Source organism: Pan troglodytes, chromosome 4 (genome assembly GCF_028858775.2).
Source record: "Pan troglodytes isolate AG18354 chromosome 4, NHGRI_mPanTro3-v2.0_pri, whole genome shotgun sequence".
NCBI lineage: Eukaryota > Metazoa > Chordata > Mammalia > Primates > Hominidae > Pan > Pan troglodytes.
Genome location: NC_072402.2, coordinates 106,467,280 through 106,483,606, shown reverse-complemented (window position 1 = coordinate 106,483,606; position 16,327 = coordinate 106,467,280). Strand labels below are relative to the sequence as shown.

The 16,327-nt window shown below is 39.5% G+C and overlaps 1 protein-coding gene across 41 annotated transcripts in view; it reads right to left on the bottom strand.

Moving 5' to 3' along the window:
• Positions 1-14,457, bottom strand: part of FER (FER tyrosine kinase) — a 439,457-nt gene extending 425,000 nt beyond the window's left edge. For 15 of the 41 annotated variants that reach the window (XR_010156947.1, XR_010156943.1, XR_010156944.1 and 12 more), the window contains exon 1: positions 13,282-13,482. The gene's annotated coding sequence lies outside the window, so the exon portion shown is untranslated. Of the gene's footprint in view, positions 1-2,334; positions 2,713-8,739; positions 8,791-13,281; positions 13,659-14,274 lie in introns of those variants that run through there. The other 26 variants (XR_010156953.1, XR_010156948.1, XR_010156958.1 and 23 more) reach the window with 10 other exon arrangements.
• Between the last annotated feature and the right edge of the window lie 1,870 nt (positions 14,458-16,327).

The following is a 16,327-nucleotide window of genomic DNA, read 5'->3' as shown; positions in this document are numbered from 1 at the left end:
CACACTGGGGTCAGGGCAAAAACAAAGATGGAGCTGCCACTTACAAAAATGGGAAGGACTAAATTGTTAAATAGGTGTCTGCCACTGGCATCCAAAACTAGCCTAACAAATATAAAAAATTATACCACAAGGCAGGCAGATTGCCTGAGGTAAGGAGTTCAAGACCAGCCCGACCAACATGGTAAAACCCTGTCTCCATTAAAAATACAAAAAAAAATTAGCCAGGTGTGGAGGCACACACCTATAGTCCCAGCTACTTGGGAGGCTGAGTCAGGAGAATCACTTGAACCCGGCAGGCCAAGGTTGCAGTGAGCTGAGATCATGCCACTGCACTCCAGCCTGGGTGGCAAAGTGAGACTCCATCTTAAAAAATAATAATAATAATAATTATACTAGAAATAAGGTAATACAAGTTACACTTCTAAAATGTGGGACTGAGTCAATAACAGAAAGTGAAGGAAACTTGGTAATCCTCTACTTTAGGGTAAGAAGTCAGCAATTCTTAATAAGCAAAATAGCTGGTAAATTGCTGTTCTCATAAATCGGACAAGTATATCTTGTTTTATTGCACTTCGACTTTCTGCACTTTACAAATATTCCCTTTTTTACAAATTGAAGGTCTATTATAATCCTGCACTGAGCAACTCTATTGGCACCATTTTTCCAAAGCGTATACACATTTCACGCCTCTGTGTTACATTTGGTGATTCTTACAATATTTCAAACTTTTTCATTATTATCTTTTATGGTCATCTGTGATCAGTGATCTTTGATATTACTATCTTAATTGTTTTGGGGCACCAAGAACCACACTCATATATAATGGTGAACTTAACTGATAAGTGTTATGTGTGTTTTGATTGCTCTACCAACCAGCCATTCTCTACTCCCTCTCCTCTTTCTTGGACTTCCCTGTTCCATGAGACACAAGAATTTGATATTAGGCCAATTAATAACCCTTCAAAGGCCTCTAAGTGTTCAAATAAAAGGAATAGTTGCACATCACTCATTTTAAATTAAAAGCTAAATTAAGCTTAGTGAGGAAGGCATGTTGAAAGCCAAAATAGGCCAGGCGCAGTGGCTCACACCTGTAATCCCAGCACTTTGGGAGGCCGAGGTGGGGGGATCACGAGGCCAGGGGTTCGAGACCAGCCTGACAAACATGGTGAAACCCCATCTCTACTGAAAATACAAAAATTAGCTGGCGTGGTGGCGGGCACCTGTAATCCCAGCTACTCAGGAGGCTGAGGCAGGAGAATTGCTTGAACCCAGGAGGCGGAAGTTGCAGTGAGCAGAGATCGTGCCACTGCACTCCAGCCTGGGCAACAGAGCGAGACTCCATCTCAAAAAAAAAAAAAGAAAAGAAAAGAAAAGAAAGCCAAAATAAGCTGAACCTCTTGAACCAAACACCCACATTGTAAAAGCAAAGGAAAAGTTATTGAAGAAAATTAAAAGTGCTCCTCCAGTGAACACGCAAATGACAAGAAAGCAAAACAGCCTTATTGCTGATATAAAGAAAGTTTCAGTAGTCTAGATAGATCAAACCAGCCACAAAATTCCCTCAAGCCAAGGCCTAACCCAGAACAAGGCCTTAACTCTCTCCAATTCTATGAAGTCTGGGTGAGGTGAGGAAGCTTCAGAAGACAACTCTGAAACTAGCAGAGATTGATTCATGAGGTTGAAGGAAAGAGGCTATCTCAACATAAAAGTGCAAGGTGAAGCAGCAAGTGGTGATGTACAAGTTGCAGCAAGTTATCCAAAACTCTAGCCAAGATCACTGATGAATTTGGCTACACTAAACAACAGATTTTCAGTGTATATGAAACAGCCTTATATAGAAAGAAAATGTCATCTGGGACTTTCATAGCTACAGAAGAAAAGTTAATGTGTGACTTCAAAGCTTCAAAGGACAGACTGACTCTTGTTATGGGCTAATGCAGCTGGTGACTTTAAGTTGAACCCAATGCTCATTGCCCATTCTAAATATCGCAGAGTCCATAAGAATGATACTAAATCTACTCTGCTTGTGCTATAGGAATGAAAACACAAAGGCTGTATGACAGCACATCTGTTTACAGCATGGTTTACTGAATATTTTAAGCCCATTGTTCAGACCTACTGCTCAGAAAAAAAAAAAACAGAAGACTGCTTTCAAAATATTATTGATCATCAACAATGCACCTGGTCACCCAAAAACTCTGATGGAGATGTACTAGAGTAATGTTGTTTTTGTGACTGCTAACGCAACATCCATTCTGCCATATTGGCTAAGCAAAAATCTTATTCCACTGCCAGGGCAAAAAATCCTTGTCATATCTATCCAGTGAAATATACCTGTATTATGGATGAGATATCTCTGTGGGCTGTTTCCCCTTTTTCCCTCTTCCAGTTGCTATAGTTTGAATGTGTGCTCTCCATAATTCATGTATTGAAAACTTCCCCAGGGTCATTGTATTGGAAGGTGTGGACTTTTGGAAGGTGTTTAGGTCTCAAACCTAAACCTAAACCATGATGGTGGAGTCCTCATGAATGGATTAATGCTGGTACAAAAAGAGCTTGCAGGAATGTGTTCTCTTCTCTTCTCTTCTGCCATGTGAGGACACACAGTTCATCCTTCTCTTGCCCTTCGGCTTTCTGCCATGTGAGCACACAGCAAGAAGGCCCTCATGAGATGTCTACACCTTGACTTTGAAATTTCCAGCCTCTAGAACTGTGAGAGAATAAATTTCTGTTATTTTTAAATTACTCAGTCTGTGGTATTCTGTTATAGAAGCACAAAATGAACTAAGACAGAAACTGGTACCAGAGAAGTGGCATGTTGCTATAACAAATACCTAAAAATGTGGAAGCAGCTCTGGAATTGGGTAATGGGTAGAAGCTAGAACAGTTCTGAAGATGAATGCTAGAAAAAGCCTGTGGTGCCATGAACAGAATATTGGTAGAAATATGAACAGTAAAGGCTATTCTGATGAGGTCTCAGACAGAAATGAGAACAAAGTATTGGAAACTGGGGGAAAGGCCATCCTTGTTATAAAGTGATTAAGCACTTGCCTGAATTATGTCCATGTCCAGGACTTTACAGCAGGCAGAACTTAAGAGTGATGAAGTAGGATATCAATTAAGGGTTTTTGTTGTCCACATGCTATTTTCCTTCTATCACTGAAAACTGGCCTTACTACAATTAATTATACTGGTCAACTGCAAGTTGCTAGACCCTGAGACAGTCTGTTCAAACAGAGCTAAAGAAATTATCCAGAGATCCTAGTCTTATAGCTAGATGCAGTACTTAAACAAATCTCTTAGTTGTCTTCTTTTCTTGAGGGACAGGTGGTAAATGCATCGAAAGTTATAAGCAAGAAATGTACACAATGATAGGTGAAGGAATTTTTTTCAAGGGCATGTATTCAAAGGAGGACATGTATGCACGCTAGAGGACTATAGTAAATGCGTTTTGCTCACCCAGCATCTACTCCCTCCTTCCAGGGTCACAGTATCTTCTCCTTCCTCCAGTGATTCTAACCATTGCGAATCTCAGGCCAAAGGGCTTAGACATAGCTGACCACACTTCCTATTCCTAGTTCCAGTAGTTAGCACCTAATCCAGATATGGCCTATCATCATATATCATCCCTGTGACGATGGGATCAGGGATGGGGAAATGATTGGAATCCTTCAACAAGACACAATCCTGGAACTTTTGCTAGAACTAAGGAAAACAGAAGTCTTTATGTTTGGCTTCCTGAACCCAACTGAAAGAAATGTCACAGAGCTCCATATGGAGAAGGCCTACATGAGGGTCTATCTGTACCTAAAGAGAACATACTTCTAGTTTCAGTGCCCTAAGTATGAGCAGAGTTTTGGTCTCATGCAACTGAAGAATCGTGAAAATTCTAGTATTATCACCCTTAGTTTGAACTTGAAAAATCCCAAAGTTATAAGAATTAAATTATTTGTCTAAATTCATACAGCTATTACTAGGAGCACAGATTCAACTCTAGGTAGGTTTGCTCTTTTCCCCACACCATACTCCCTCTCAGGAAAACAGTCCGAAACCTCTCTATGCTTTATAATTATCTGTACCCGTAAGCTAAATCCTCACATGGGGTGTGTATTCTAGTAACATCTGTAGAAAGACCGAAAATGGAAGAATCACATCCCTTCCTGCTTTCTGTCCCATTCCTGCAACAGCTTGCCTCTTGTCTAGCATAGAACATTTCTACATTATTTTTATAATGTAGATTGAAGGCCATGTCTATCTCTTCACCATCTTCATCCTCTTTCAAAATCCATGATATTACTGTATATAATAGCAAGTATCTCCAAGCTAAGACATTTAGATCTTAGAATGCCAGTTCCAGACACAGGGTAAACCAGGCTCCAAAATACAGAAAAGAAATCAGAAACTTAAAACAGGCAACCAGCAAGGTCTAGCTCCTATATTTGTTATGATTAATTGTGAAATAGTCACCATAGCAAACCCCTATTATCCCAGAAGTTAGGACACAGTTGTTTATGTTAACATTTTAAGATATATGTCAGAACTATATTAACTTCTAGAAAGTAGTAGCTGTTAATAAACAAATTCCTTTCAAATATTATTGTTGAGGGTGGGACAGAAGGGATGGAGGACAGGATTTATGAACGTAAGATTCCTGACATTTTCAAGAAGTCTGTCTAAAGACCATGAGAATTTTTGACAGAGCTGGAACACTCAATGAAAATGTTTCACAAATTAACTTTTTTTTACCTCTAAGGCATGGAGGATTGATGTGCGTCAAGATCAAAGACTCACTGAATTCAACATTCCATTGTTAAACTTATTCAAAAATGTCTGTTTTCTAGCTAAGATCCACCACCTTCTCAGGCCTCTTTATTCTCTCTCCACTTCTAGCAGCTGGCTTTCTTTTTCAGGAAATTTTTTTTACAAAGAAACATTTTATAACTTCACAGAAGTTATAGTATAGGACAATCTCAAACAGAACAAAGCCAAAGCAAGATATAGACACAAGACTGTTAGCCAGGAGCATGAATATCTCAGGCTCTTGCTTCTAATGAGAGGAAGTAATCTCAGCAAAACTGCAAATATTTCAACATAGACCTTTAGAGTTGCTCCCAAATAGCTGAAACTTCTATTAAATCCAGGACCATTAATAGTTTACTACAGACTTTTACCATTTACATTTATTTCAGGTTTAGCGTATGAAACACCCAAGTTCAAATCCCAGTATCATTTTATAACTGGGTCTCCTTGGATAAATGATACGACCTAAAATTGGTTCCAGATCACAAAAAGAACATGCAAGCCATCAAATTCATAAATTCAAAAGAAATGTACAAAAGTGCATCACACTTTTAGCAGGCACTAAAGAAATGTTAGTGCCCCCACCATTATATCTGAAGCCATGTAATTTACTAAAAGACTTAAGACTTACATTGACAGAAACTGTCTCTACCTGGGAGGTTAAAATGTTGAGGAGGAGAGAAAAAAGAACTATACAAAAACAAAACAAAAAATGTGTGTGTGTGTAGGAGAAAGAAATTGGCTTCTTCCTTGGTAAAATTTTCTATTGTATATAAATCTACATAAAGATTCTCATACATCATCCCCAACATAAATGCTTGTAAATAATTGAAATACTGATCTATCATTAATTATATAGTATATTAATAAGTTATATTGACCTATAATTAATTACATATTACCATTATGTTATCATTAATAATTATCTGAAACAACTACATTGTTTAGTTCCCCTTAATTACTCTACTATAGCAAATTTATTAAATATATTAAAAGTAAACAGGCATCACAAAGTAACGGTACTTAGCCAAATACATAAATTTGGAGTAGATTCAGAATGGACAGGAAATGCGATAGTGACTGGATTTTCCATATTACAAAGTCCATCACACACTTCTATACTGAAACAAAGAAAAAAGGTGATACCTGAAAATGTTTCCTTTGCTCCTAGTAAAGCAAAGTTTCTAAAACCTTAGTGAAAATTTAAATAATGGTTAACCGATATAAGAACGTACATAGAAAGCATGTAATTCTAAAAGAAAAATAATTCAAGAGAAAGTCAAGACACTATATTTTCTTTTTATTGTATTTATTATTATTTTTTTTTTTTTTTGAGATGGAGTTTCTCGCTCTTGTCACCCAGGCTGGAGTGCAATGGCATGGTCTCGGCTCACCGCAACCTCCACCTCCCGGGTTCAAGCAATTCTCCTGCCTCAGTCTCCCAAGTAGCTGGGATTACAGGTGCGTGCCATCACACCCAGCTAATTTTTGTATTTTTTTAGTAAAGACAGGGTTTCACCATGTTGGCCAGGCTGGTCTCAAACTCCTGACCTCAGGTGATCCACCCACCTCGGCCTCCCAAAGTGCTGGGATTACAGGTGTGAGCCACAGTGCCCGGCTGATACTGTATATTTTCATAAAAAAAGATGTGGTATAGCTGCTAGGGTGGCTACTGACCCATTTGTTATCAAAACTGAACACTGCAGCCAGCCACTGTGGCTCATGCCTGTAATCCCAGCACTTTGGGAGGCCAAGGTGGGTGGATCACCTGAGGTCAGGAGTTTGTGACAAGCCTGACTAACATGGTGAAACCCCATCTCTACTAAATACAAAAAAATTAGCCGGGCGTGGTGGTGCATGCCTGTAATCCCAGCTACTCGGGAGGCTGAGGCAGGAGAATTGCTTGAACCCGGGAGGTGGAGGTTGCGGTGAGCCGAGATTGTGCCATTGCACTTCAGCCTGGGCAACAAGAGTGGAATTCTGTCTCAAAAAACGACAAAAAAAAACCCTGAACACTGCTAGAAGAGTCAAATGCACTTTTCTTTGTAGAATGTGAAATTAACAAGGGAGCCCCATCAATCCACAGAAGCTTGGGAAAGTCTCCCAAGCTGAAGACATACAGAGAAAGGACACATACTACAGAAGTGTTCAACTCCAAGGAGAAAACATCCAAGAAACAGAAGCATACAGAAAAGCATTACAGCGACCAAGGACTAAACCTTGCGACAACGCAGGAAGCTTTGTGATTAAGCCAGAAATGCTCTTTTATTCCACAAACTATAGGATACAAGGGGCAAGAATAAGAACCTTGCCTGTATACAAATAATGTAATGCAAAGTTGTCTAGTCTTCATTTCAGAAGCAAAAAAATTAATAGCTTTAATGACTCGAGTCCTCCTTACCGGATTGTACGGGTCTGAAGGGATCACTTAAACTTTTCCATTAAATTTGACTGCATTTTACGGAGGTGGTTATATCCTAGATTCACAAAGGTTTCAGGAAATACCACGTGCAAATATCAAAGGTCTACTAAGTCTTCACTTAGAACTGTATATTATACGTGGTACTTCCACATAGGATGAGTGATTTAAAATTAAGCTCTATTCATAGTAATGCAAAGATACTTTTCTGACTGAGCCAATGTAAAGAGCATTTTTACATTCTAAGTGCCTAGAAAATAAAAATTCTAGTACTGTTTCCACTTCTCTTAAAACCATGAGTCCCAATATAGAAATAGCCTTTTTGCAAGTAAAATGATTTATACTAGAAAACTAATTTCAATTTTTGTACAACAATTAGTGTTATTCCAGTCACAATACAGACTGAGGTACTGTTACCTAAATATTTTTACATGTTCATTAAGTTATTCTAACTTTTAAATATAGGACTCTATTAATGACATAAAATTAGTGTAATAATATTTTCTTATGTAGCATTATAAGAATGATAAGAAAAACTAAAGGGGCATTCACTTCAGGAAAATGTGGAAATAACTTGGGTCCCTTACAGAATTGTAAGGTATGTCTTCAGTATTTGTTACTAACAATACTTACACACTATTTTTTTTTTTTTTTTTTTTTGAGACAGGGACTCACTCTGTTGCCCAGGCCGAAGCACAGTGCTGCAATCATAGCTCAATGCAGTATTGAACTCCTGGGCTCAAGGAATCCTCCTGCCTTAGCCACCTTAGTAGTAGTACAAGCACATGCCATCATATCTGGCTAATTTTTTAACTTTTTTGTAGAGTGCCATCTCGTTATGTTACCCAGGCTGCTCTCAAACTTCTAGGCTCAAGTGATCCTCTCATTTCAGCCTCCCAAAGTACTGTGATTACAGGCATGAGCCACTGCACCCAGCCCACATTTTTTAATGACTCACTTTCTCCAATAAATCAGAGTAGATTCAAGTTTATACCCATAATGATGTCACTCTCAATCATCTGCATTCTAATATGGTTTCTTGAATAGGAGAGAGACTGAATTAGAGCTTGCATGCTAGAAAACTGCACAGTGGAATATGTCACACATGTAAATATCTTGTACCTGGACGGGAAAAAATATAAGAAAACGGACTTGGATCACAAAAATCTGTTTTACTGCTGGATGAGACCATATGGACTCTAGTTCAACTGTTAACTCAGTTCAGTGCTTGCTTCTCTACACAGAATAACTATAGGCTGGTCTGCCCATTTAAACTGTATGTTCTTTAAGAATTGGAACCCTGTATTTACAGAACACACAATCTGAAATAGGGATATCCGTAAAATACTGCTCCTTAAAAAATAATCATACGTTTCAGTAGGAGGTGGAAAAGACACAACTAATATACAAATAAGGGTATTATTAAATTTAAAAATGAAGTTTAAATTTTAAACAGATTGAGAAAATGTGTTTGCGGGGGCACTAGTTAGAGATTTAAGACAGTAACGTGTAGCTAATACCTGTGGTTTAAATGAAAGGAATTTAGGGCAACCATCCAAAAACACATGATCATCTAGGGAAAAAGAAAAATAAATCAGGAATCCAGACAAACTGGAGATATTTTGGAGTTAAAAATCATTTAAAGTAAATTTATAATTATCCCTACTGAGATACAATAATCTAAGATTTATAAAAAGAACAGCTAATCTATTTCTAATTATTTATTTGTATAAATGCAAATGTCATTCAACTTAAGTAAATTTATTGTAATTTAAATTTAAGTAAATTTAATTATATTTTAATTTCTTATGTCTGAAACAAGGACTTTGTGGATGGTATAATAAACACATTAATACAAGGAGAGATAAAATCAATGTTATCACGTAAAGAACTGAATACAGAAGTTGATTACTTCCTAAAGTCAGTTTAATACTTCCTAAATCTTACCTACATTGTCTCATTTCTTCTATGTAACAAGCTAGTGCAGCAATTTTACTATCCCTATCGAATAGATGAGAAAATTATGACTTAAAGAGATAAAATAACTTGTCCAAGATCCCTAAGAACAGAAACTGGAACTAAAACCCAGATTATCTGACTCTAAAATAAATGGCTCTTCTTTTCACTACACTTTGAAACCTAGCAAGGAAAACCTACATAAAATGTCCAGTCTTTTAATACTTACTAAAAAAAGTGACAATATCAAGTTTATAATGAATGGTGATGATGAATAAAAATTAGTAATTGTCTGATATGAATATTTTAAAAATAATTCCAAACATGCATGACATCAAATTTTTAAAGCTGAATTATGTAATATCCTCCAAAAATGAAGAAATCTGAACTACTTCTTGAAAAGAACCAAGAAAACTTTGTTTTACCTAGATACTTTGAATTCCAAAGAAAAAATATGACCTCATATTTTGTCAGCCATACAGCAGTTTTATATGGTAAACTAAAATATTTATACTTACAGAATAAGAAACAGTAACTGCTTGGGTCTAATTCCTCTATTCTGACTCTATTCTGTCCTCTATTTATTCTTTTCCATTTTTCCCCCAGATCTAGGAGCCCTCTTCTAATTTAACATAACAGCCTCAAGTTCAGGAACTCTTACAAATTTTGATGTGAATGCAGATACACTGAAATGAAAACCATAAAATCTCAATAATTGGTAGAGTGTTACAGAAGAAATCAAAGTTTCTGTTAGTTTTCAAATCATTATGGTAGAATGATGAGTGACTTCATTTTCTTCTCTATAGTTTTCTGAATTGATTGTAAGGCATTTAACATTTATAATCAAACAAAAATAAGAAAGAAAAGGAGTAAAAAAGGGAAGGACGAAGGGAGGGAAGGGAAAATTGGAGCCTTGATTTTAAAAAATCCAATTGTTTCTGAGTTCACTGAATCTACAACTAAAGTTCTAAAACTGTGACCTAATTGTTTCCTTTAGTCTCTCAATAGCATGATAGGTTAACCATACATAAGCATACCAAAGACAAATGAAATTTGGAAAAATAAAGCAATCCAGAGATCTATAAATTCTGAGACATAGCCCTTAATATTTAAGAAATTACTATATGAATGAGGTAAGTATGAAAAACAGATTTAGGGTATGCAAAAACTAAAAAGCAAGATTCAAATACTTTAAAGAGGTGTGCAGGAATTTCCCGGGTATAGAAAAATTACAAATATACAAATGTGTGAATTTATATCCATTTCCACTTATTCCTTTACTATAAATTGAAGTTTTATATCAAAATATTCCTCAGAACCATGAGACAACACCCAAGATCGTTGAGTCCTATCGAAATACGACTTAAATTTCTCTAATTACTTCAGTCTCCATGAAGCAGTTCTACTAAAAAAAGTTCACCTTTGTAAGCTTTTTCCATTACAAAAATACATTCTTATTCCAAATGAACAGACATAAGATTGACCCAATTTATCAAGTTACCAAAATTTTACATAATTGATAGTCCCTTGGACCTCCCTCCAAAAGATGTTTATTTATAAATCAAGTACAAAACTATAATCTATTCACACAGGAGTCCAATTTTGAAGCAAAACTTTTTTTTGTATAACAAGTTCATCAGATTTCCTTTTGTCTGATTACCAAAATGCAGTTTACTTATTTGGGCCTTGATTACAAAGATGATGACTTCCTACCTCACTCACAAGATTGCTTTGAATAGTCTCATGTAATTAAGTTAGTATAGTTTTAGTAAGTACAATTCCCACTCACAAACAAAAATAAGCACCTTATAATTTGGTGGTGTGTATATACATGTATACTACATATACATGTATATACATATGCTGGGCTTTTTGTGGTTTTTTTGTTTGTTTGTTTTTTGTTTTTCTGAGATGGAATTTCGGTCTTGTTACCTAGGCTGGAGTGCAATGGTGTGATCTCCACTCACCACAACCTCCGCCTCCCGGGTTCAAGCGGTTCTCCTGCCTCAGCCTCCCGAGTAGCTGGGATTACAGGTATGCACCACCATGCCCGGCTAATTTTGTATTTTTATTAGAGACCATGTTTCTCCATTTTGGTCAGGCTGGTCTCGAACTCCCGACCTCAGGTGATCCGCCCGCCTCGGCCTCCCAAAGTGCTGGGATTACAGGCATGAGCCACCGCGCCCGGCCACATACGCTGGTTTTTTAAGCTTGATCATTTCAGTTTCTCTATTCCTTAATGTTTACTGTGTAACAGTGGTCTTGAAATCGTTATTGCTAAATATATAGGTGGTGGGTTCAACTCGACTCTTCTGCATTGTTTGAAATTTTTCATAGTAAAATAGTTGAGAAAAAACTGGCAAATTTGAAATGTTCACGGTCCAGAGTTATAGTAACATCTACATCGAAGATGAAATGTAAATGATTTGTCTACCAAAGCTTGAATTATTTCTTCTGAACTGAAGACATCAACCTTTCAAGTAGTGCAGAAGCTGCAACAACTTGACACTACATAGTTTTAGATTATGTATATTTAATGCTGTCAACAATCAATGCAGAAGAGAAACAGATCTTCACTAAAGGTCTTTCAAAGATGAAAACAGAAGTATGCCTATGTACTCTCTTAATATATTCCCAGCATCTTTGGAAGCATAATTCTCTTGGCTCAAAAGTACTAGCAGAAAAGCTTTCCTGGACTACAAAAAGATACACTCTGCTTTCCTGACTGACAAACCTGGAGCTATTCACAAACGTCTTCTTAAGGGCAACACAGGTATATATACCAGGACTACAAATACTGCACTATAGATTTTGCAATAGTTTTTTTTTTTATCCTATTCTCATTCCACATATGAATTGAAAAGTATTTTCTAATCTTTAATCACTAAAATGGTTTCGATCTATTCTCTTATTGATTTTCCACTACACTTTAATATATGGTAACCTCACCTGAGAAATTTATTATCTTAAAATATCTGGAGAAAAGGAAAATGGAGTACACCTTTACAGCAGTTTATGTCAAAGTGATAGTGAGACAACCATTAATAAACGCAACTTCTGAATTAAAAAGGTTAAAAAGCTGCTCTTTTTTTTAACCATAAGGCGAAGGAAAAAATGTAAGGCTACCAGCCTTAACAAATTATTAGATTTTGAATTGCACTACAGTGGATGGCAAAATCGCAAACGTACAAAGTGCCCACCTCATAGTACAGTCCTCAATTTGTTTAAGAAGTACCCTGCCCCTACCAACACAACCCAATGAGCGTATTCAGAAAGTAGATCCTAGGGGAAACTGTAAGGCAGAAAAATGACCCCTGAAGGTGCCTCCAAACATCTCCCCAATTCTAACCGGCAAAGAGACCACAGAGCATAAATTACCGACGACACCACTAGCTTCACACTTAAGATCTATCTCTTGATTAGACTCTTGGAGGACACCTCTGGCCAAGACCGGAGGAGAAAGATGAGGTGGGGGATAAAAGCGGGAGAAGATGACAGATAGGAGGAGAGCTGGGGAGGACCGAGCGGGTCAAGGGAGACGGCGGGGCTCCAGAAGCAGGAAGGGATTGGGGGAACACCAGGGGTTGAGAGTGCCCCCCTAGCGGGACGGCGGCGCCCAGATGAGTGCCGCCGAGAAAAGGGGGGCGGGTACAGGCAAGATTGGGCGGTGCCCACAGTCCCCCCCCCACCCCGCCTCACGCCCACCAGCCCCCAGACCCCGCGACGGGGCGGAGCCACTACGCCCGCCACAGCCCTTTCGCGCCGGCACCCGCCCCCTCAGCCTTCGGGTCCCGGGATGGTGGGAGGGGCGGCCCTCGTGGGGCTGGGTGTGTAGCCCGGCCCAAGCCCCAGCCAGGAATGCTCTGCTGCGGGCGGGAGGATGGGCGGATGACCCTGCAGCCAGGGACGGGGGTTGGGGGGGGCGCTGGCTGAGGGCGGAGGAAGAGCCTCGGCACAGCCCCCAACGCCCTGGCCGAATCCCGGGCGCCCCTCTGCGGGCAGGCATTGTTGCCCCCACTCTAGGCTTGCCTTCCCTCCTCTTCCCCCCTCCCCCTGCGTTGCCCCGGGCAACAGCGCCTACCGCCGGCGGCGCGAAACGCACCTACCTAGAACCTGACAAGCCCGAACCCCTCAGACTCCGGAGCCAGTCACCACCCCGCGTCACGGGGGCTGCCACAGCCAATAGGCGCCACTGTCACGAACCTCTGCAACCAATCCCGCTGCACTCCGGTCTCCGGGCACCCTCGAGGCCTCAGCCAATGGGCAAGAGCGGAAGGCGGGCGCAGCCGCCGGGCCCTCAGCCCCCTCCTCCACTACCTCCCAGGAGGCGGGGAGCGGCCGATTGGCCCGGTCCCCGAAGGGGCAGGACTTGGGCCCTAGGCTGGGTGGGCGCACGCTTAGCCCAAGCTGCGGGCCCTGGGAGTGGAGGCGCGGAGCTGCGGTCGCCGCTTTCTGGGCTCGCTCACCAGCCCGGGTGGAGTCCCGAGGTCTGCGCGTTTGTGCCGCTCTCCCCGCCTCGGTAACCTGCTCCTCCCTAGCGGGTGTCCTGGGCTGCCGTGGTGAGATGGGGCCGGAGACGGACGAAGGCGTCACAGGAAACTTTGGGAGGCTCGCCTGGCCGCGGCCGGGAAGTGGCCGGACCGGCGATGATAAGCTGAGGCCGCCTGGAAGGGACCACTCGGCGGGTCGGCAGCCGGAAAGGAATTCGGAGAGTGGGGGCGGAGACGTGATTAAAATGTTAAGTGTGCCCGGAGGGCGCTGGGCGATCCCCGGAGCTGAAATCTCCGGGAAGGGAAGCCGCTTTAGGGCCGCGAGGCCCCCACCCCTAAAATAGGCACTTTTCAGCCTCAGAATTGGTCACTTTTTCCTGTACGTTCCCACGTTTTACTTGCATCTGTTATTAACGTGGATTGCTTTAGAATGGTTTTCAGCAACTCCAGTTTACTCTGAGTCCCTTAAGGACAGGAACTGTCTTTCAATCCTGTACTCCCAGTGCCTGAGCCTGCCTAAAAATGTTAGAAACTCAATGCTGGAATTGTAATGGATGTTTAAAAGCATACAGCAGGTACTGGGAGTGGCCCCCTATAATAAATTCTTACCTCTTCGGGAGTCTAGAATGCGTGGAGAACCCAAACGGGTCTGCTCTTCAGTGATGGCCGTTTCTGAAGCGTCCTTCACCAAAAGAATTTGGTGAAAAATGAGTAATGTGATTATTACTAGGTGATCAGTAACAGTAGGATAGGTATGCGTCATTATTCGAGGGTGTGACCCTCCCATGTTCCTGTAGTAGACTTTTTAAGGCGGTGTTATCTTTTGCATTGGTTGAACCACATAGCGTCAATCCGGTATTTCCCCTCCCTCTCAAAAACTGAGTTACATAGGAGCCAAAGAAGAGTGGTGAATATTTTCTCTAAGCAGGGTTATTTATTTAACCATAGAGAACAGCCCTACACATAGAAAAACATAAATCTTAAGTTGGACTTTTTTTTAAGTCTACTGTTTTAAAGCTAAATAAACAAAAACCAACATAAAAATTTTAAATAAGAGGCTTAATTCTCCCTATTGAAAATGGAGGATGAGATTTCCCGTCCCTTTTTCTCCGAGCATTTGTCTTAGAAAACTTAAGTACTTTCTTAATTGTTAAGTACTTTCTCAACTCTTTGAAATCTGTATAAATCCACTTGAGGACTAGATAGGTCTTGTCAACTGTATGCTCAGGAATGTCTCTGGACCTTTTTTTTTTTTTTTTGAAATGCTGCACATATCAACGGAGTAGCATCCTTCCCTATCTCCCAGTTTCTGTGAGAGAGTAGGAGCGTAACTTCGGTGAGCAACTTGCTCCGTGTTGCAAAACTACCTTCCGTCATAAAGACAGGAGAAGTTTGTTTTTCCTCTGGATAAAACCAATTAACTAACACAGATGGTCACCCCAATTATTAAGTAAAGTTAATGTGACAAATGTCAGGTCCTCTTACTTGAGGACTAGTTATTGTTCAACTTGAAAACGTGTATGTAATGGGTCGTATATACTTGGCTATACAAAAGGGCAAGATTTCTGTCTTTGCAATCTCTTAGCAAATTGCCTGTGATGTGTATCACAGTCTCGTTTAATGCTTATTCAGTACTAAAAGTGTTTTGTCTACTAACGTTTGTGGAGAGGATTTCTGGGTTGGGAGATTTTGGTTTTTAATTATATTTTTCCAACAATGCCTATACCCAGAATGTTGGGATGACAAAGTTAAGGAAAGTAGTTACTTCGGAGTTTTTAAATTGTTCTCTAAAATGATGGTTAATGTTTCATATGTATTTCATAGTGATTGTTAAATGCACAAACTGTGGTTCTGTGAGTAAACTTCTTAAAATAGAAGTTAATTTTCTGTGAACATCAAATGTTATAGTATATGTAATGTCAATAAGAATGAAATGAATGAAAATTTAGTTAGGTAAGGCCAAAATACAACTTTGGAGACTGCTTCATGACTGAATACCTTTCCCAAGAACCTTAGAATTTCTCCACATTTATACAAAGGGAATCAAAATGTAGAAAGATGTGGTTGGTGAATACGTTATTACATATTTGCAGAAAGTAGCTTTCAATAAAGATATGGTAGAAATAGAGCTGTTTGATACACAACGTGTGTGTTTGTGTTAAGGAACCCAAATCTAGAAAAATCAGCAAGAATCTTTCCATATCTACAATTGTTCTCTGAGTTCTCACCTATTCATTCCAAAACCTTAAAAGTTGTCTACCATATGCCAGTCATTGTGCTAGGAAATGCAGTTGTGAAAGAATATACTTGAAGTAAATGAATGTGGCAAAAATCTATGCTGCATTTTTGAAGCATACAAAAATATATAGCAAATCCAGTTTCACGTTTTTTTCCTCTGTTGGAATTATCATATTGCATTGCAACACATTTAATAAACACTGTGTGTCACCTTAGTATATATTCCATGTTCTCAAATACCAAACTTTGTCTGTTCTAATAGCATTACTTACTGGACAATGAAAATAATAATGTGGACATCAAACCTAGGTGGGTAATAAAAAATGATTGAAAAGTTTTTTACTTTTTTTGATTAGCACCATCCATGCCTCACCCTATCTCTCCACCTCCCTTTTTTCCTGTTTAAAAGTATAGACTGCAAGAG